The 5,571-nt window shown below is 34.6% G+C and overlaps 1 pseudogene; it reads right to left on the minus strand.

The window, feature by feature from the left end:
* Nucleotides 1–5,282: 5,282 nt before the first annotated feature.
* The window catches only part of LOC102865547, a 1,493-nt pseudogene continuing 1,204 nt past the window's right edge, over nucleotides 5,283–5,571 (minus strand).

The raw sequence follows: 5,571 nt of genomic DNA on the forward strand, positions 1-5,571 counted from the left end.
AAAACTAGTTATGACTATTTTTTTTATTTCATGATCCATTTGTTTCAAACTTCAGACAATGGTATAATTCTTCTATTTCCTCATCTTTGGCTTTAATATTTTGTTTGTAAATTTGAATAATTGTCAATGTAACTATTTCATAGTAAATCTATAATTATTATCTTATATTGGAAGTATTGTATTTCAGACTAGCTTTTGAAATGTACTTTTCTGAATGATTAATGTGTTGTCTTCTTCACTTTAGCATTCCTAGCATTTGAGTGGGTAGGTCAAAATGGCCAATTTTCATTTTTCTTTTCTTAGTGCACAAAATATTGATACTTATGCATTCTATTTAATTTTTTATAACTTCTAATGTTCGAATCTTGATATTCTTTATATTAAACATTTAATTTATCACTGTATATTTGCAACTTTTTCTCCTCACTTATATAAACTGTGCCCTATCAGCATTGAAAATATTTCATTGGATTCAAAATTTACTCAACCCACATAATTAAAATATATTCTATTTTTAGGGAACATATCTCACTGGTGGTATCTGGAGTGTCTTTATATTATTTGAAAGCCTGTAGACCTTTTTTAGTATGATATCAGATTATGGTCTGTGAAAATGAACATAAAATGTATGAGATTTTCTATATCTTGGAAATTTATAATATATAGAATTTTTAAATGTATAATAAATGCACTAAAAATTATACAAAAAATACATGTAACCATTAATATTCTTAAAATCCTCTATTTTTTAATTTTTTATGATGTAATGTTTGAAAAAATTACATCATGTCACAATTATTTTAAAATATATAATATAGTGAAACTTCTAAATTTATGTTACTGTTTACACCAATCTCTAAACTACTCTTCTGTGTTTCCTTCTTACTCTACCTTTTGTCAAGTCAGAATACTAGTCAAGGGACCTACAATTTTATTACTCAATTTTCACTTTTGATTATAGGAGATTCAAAAATTTTACTTGAGGAACAAAGCGTTGTTTGGATAAGTTTATCTTCTTTCTCATCTAAAGAGTATTCTACTGCCAGTCAGTTACTGTGTAGGTGATTTCAACATATGGTGACTCTATTTACTTTTTTGATACTATGAATTTGCTATGAGGAGATTGCTATAACTCTTCCGCCCGCCAAAAATATTGTTATTAATTGCTGCCCAGTGGAGTATGACTCACAGCAACACTATGAACAACAGGCCTTGCCCTACCCTGTGCTGTCTTTATCATCTCTGACACTAGAATCTACTGCCAGTGTAAATGTGACAATCTATCATGTTGGAAGTTTTCCTGTCCTTTGCTAACTATCCTTCTTTCCAGGTTCTTTGATGATGTCTCTTTCAAAAGAACAGTTTTGCCTACCTACATGCCCAAAGTAGAGATAAAAGTTTCAGTATCTTTACCTCCAGGAAATGCCTCAGCTACATTTTTTCCCAACATTTTTTTTGGCAGTTCATTCTTTTGGTAGTCCATGGGAAATTCAGTATTCCATCCTGCACCACAACTTAAATACTTCAATTCTTTTTCTATAAGTCTTAGTTATTGTCCAGATCTCTGAAGGATTGCAGGTGATTGAGAAGACCTCGGCCTGAATCTGAATCAGGAACACCTTTGTCTTCAAATTGACATCACTGTTCTTCAGTAATTTGGAGAGGTTCTTAACAGCAGACTTGTTCAGTGCAATATGTCTTTTGATTTTCTGACTGCAGCTAACAAAGGTGTTGGTTGCTGATCTAAGGAAGAGTAAGTCATTGACAGCTTCAATCTTTTCTCCATTTATAGTAATGTAGACTGTTGTTTCTGTTGTGAGGACCTTTGTTTACTTGATGTTGAGATGTATACCATACCCAATTCTGTAATCCTTAAAATTCTGCAGAAAGTATTTCATACTGTATTCGCATTTGGTAAACAAGACAGTTATCTGAATCTGAATAACACAAGTTGTTGATGATTCTTTCTCTGATTCTGTTGCTATATTCCACTTCATAAAGTACATCTTCACAAATTATTTTCTCAGCATATAAATTTAATAAAAGAGAGAAAACATACAAACCTGATGTATATCCTTCATGACTTTGAACCAGGTAGTGTTCTCTTGTTTTATCCAAACAAAAGCTTCTTACTCTAGATTTCGTATGAGACAATTGCTCTGTAATTCCCATTTTTCTTAAGGTTATCTATAGTTTGTAGTGGTACACATAATCAAATGTCTTTGCACAGTCGATGAAACACATACAGACATTCTTGTGATATCCCTTGTTTTTAGCCAGACTCTATCTGGTATCAGCAATCATATCCTTGATGCTATGACCTCTTTTAAACCTTGCTTAAATGTTTGGAAGTTTCTTGTCAATGTCTTAGTCTAGCCGTGTATTTTCTTGTTATTTTGAAACATGTCTTTAAAACCTTGCCTAAAACCTTACTTTTTAAGATTGTTGTTGTAGTGTACCATTGAACTGAAACCCGTCTATAACTAACTCTCCACTAAATTTTCAGAGACAGCCCCTCTCCATCCCTTGGAGCAGGTGGGAGATCCTAACTATGTCACTTTGAGTTGACAGCTCAACTCCTTACCACCATAAAATTTAATCAATCCATGAAATAAAAGTACAATTTTATTTTGGTTGTTATAAAGTACAACTGTGCTCCTTAGGGTTATCAAGGATGTGAACTCTCAGAAATTATTAGAACTTCTTTTTGATGCACCACAGGGTACAGGGTATGTGTCAAATGCTAACTTTTAATTTTATATCAAAGTACTTTACAATTTGTGGGGCAGATTATATAGCTTGTGAATTTTCTGCCGAAAAAAAGTGTAATATTAACCTGTCCTTGGTGGCCTGCAGGTGAGGAGCCGCACTACAATCATCAATGCATGCAGTTCAAATCCCCCAGTGGGAGAAAGATGGACAATCTCTTTCTGTGTGAATACTGCTTCTGAAAATATGGTAGAGTCAGCTGTGAGTTGGTTACAATTCATCATTACATAACAACAATAATTTAGAACATTTACAATTATATGAGAAGCCCATATAATAAATGAAAATAGATCCCTGTTAAAAAATATCAATTAGGCCAAAATATATGTGCATTAGTCATGTACAAATATCAATATTTGAAATAGAATTAAAGTAATACCTTGATTCTTTTTTATTTTTTATTAAATTTTATTAATGTTAATGAACATTTACAGAGATTTTGGATTTCCATTCATTCATTGCTGCACTATTTTCTCTAAACCCCTCTAGTTCATTCCTCTTCCCTCCCCTTGAAACTCTGCTTTAATTGTCCCATTGCCACAGTGCTTGTCAAAGTCAGTTCTGATTCATCTCCTTTGTCAGTATGTCCTTTGCCATTCCCTATCACTCCTCCCTGAGAGAGACTTACCCTGATTCATAAGGAAAAGAGGATGACATATTCTCTTAGCTACTTCCGGCTGAGAAGGGATGCCTGTAAGTTTCAGGGTGAAGATATTCTCTCACTACTCTAAAGGACCCCTTTGGCAATAGGAAACACATAGACTATTATGGAAGATTGATTTTGGAATTTAGATGCACTGTTATCAATTGTGCTTAGCCATACATGTTCATATCCTTGAAGATGTATCATGGAACTGTTGTAGCCTAGAAGACACAATTTTAACTAACAAGTTAAAAGTACATGAGTCAAAAATGAAAAGCAATAATATTCCAAGTAAAGGTTCTAACAGTGGCACAAGTCAAGTTACAGAGGGAAGGTAGTTCTTAAAATGAGAGGCTTATTGACTAGCACTTTGTCTATTATAATATAAAGGTTAGGAGCCACAAGATGTAGAGGCTCAAGTATGTTATTTATTGTTCTTAAGTCCTGGACCAAATTCCACTGGGTTGTTTTACAGCTTGGAAGTCCACATGCAAGGCAGGGGTGAAGTAAGGACCTGCTTTATGAGATTTTCCATCAATTTCAACAATTAAGAAATAGTGAGAAGAGTTGGGACCTCAGAAGGCTTTTAGGATCAAATAATAGGCTCTTGTGTCCAGGAGAAAATGAATATAATTACCAGTAATTTTAATGCTCATCCACAGCTCTTCTGGCGAATCTAAATCGTTGAAGCATTCTCTTTTGTTTCCAGCTGGGAGCTGGGGCCTGTCACTGCTGTCAGCCATGAGGACCTGATGTAGACCACCCTTGGCCAAGTGTCCTTCAGATCCACACTTAAAGCAAGTGAGTGGGAGCTTCCTCTCTACTCCCTTGCCTATCTGTGGCTCTCCTCTGTGACACTGTCTACTGAAGTGGCCCAGCTTTCCACAGTGCAAGCAATTCTGAACTCCTTTATTACCTTTGGGCGGCACTGTTTATGAGTAAGACTTCCTTTTCCTGACACAGGCCCTAAAATGGCAGCAATAGCTACCCCAATAATTTTGGCCATTCTCTCTTCTTTTTTTCTTCCCTCTAGATCCCAGTTGTTAAAAGACGGGAAAATTTAAACAAATAGATAACAAATAATTTTGAACAATATAATCTTTTAAGTTTAAGGCTAGAAATATTAACAATATGATCATTTCCAATCAACAGATACATGTTCCAATATTTTTCCTATTTTCCATAAATGGTTTTAGTAAGAAGAATATTGTAAAAGTGGATACAGTTTGCTATTCCTCCTCCACACCATGATTGTTATTAGCATGCGCAGTTATAAATCCATTGCCTTCCTTACTCTAACTTAAATTTGTTTTAAATTTAAATATATTATTAATTTCAGTAAAAATTTACAGAGGCTTTGGATTCATTCACTGTTGCAGATTTCTCCCCTCCCATGCTCTCCCCCACCAGTACACTACCCTCTTGGAAATGTAAAAGAAAAATTCTTTAATTGTTTTACAAACCCTCCCCCAGGTCCACTCCACCATGTAGCCATCACTATAGACTACTGTCATGATAGAAATACCTAGTCACAGATCCCTTTTAAACAGTTTTCTCCCTCATCTCTTTCAGTGCAGTATACATTATTGAACCCATTTTCTCAGTCTCTCCCCAACCCCAAGATCAGTCCTATTTTGCAGCAGTGGCACCATGCAATATTTGTCCTTTTGTGACTGGGATATTTTACTCAGCATAATGTTCTCCAGAGTCAACCATTTTGAATAATATTGCATGAGTTCCTTGTTTTTAATGCAGCATAGTATTCCATTGTATGAATATACCACAGCTTCTCTATCCATTCGTGTTTTTTTTAAATGTAAAGAAAATCTTTATTTGTAACCTTACTGTGGATCAAAACATTGACAGAACTTTATTCATCAAGAGCAGTATACCTGTTGCTGAAACTACCAGACAGCCTGGAAGCCTGGCTCAACACAGCCACTCTGCTCCTCAAAAGCTTTTTAACTGGTGATCTCTTTATAAGACACCAAGAAAGAGAGGACTATTATTTTTTTCACTGCATGGAGTAAGTTCCTTGGTCAATTTAACATATATACACTGCCTGAGATAATATAAAACCCCTCATTCTTATAATAGGTTAATGGTAAATGAAGGTCTTCATGTTTTTGATAGGAGACAAGGGTTGGCTGCTGATAACT

The sequence above is a fragment of the Elephantulus edwardii genome, unplaced genomic scaffold, assembly GCF_000299155.1.
Source record: "Elephantulus edwardii isolate Elephantulus edwardi_28Jun2011 unplaced genomic scaffold, EleEdw1.0 scaffold00107, whole genome shotgun sequence".
In the NCBI taxonomy this organism is placed as follows: Eukaryota; Metazoa; Chordata; class Mammalia; order Macroscelidea; family Macroscelididae; genus Elephantulus; species Elephantulus edwardii.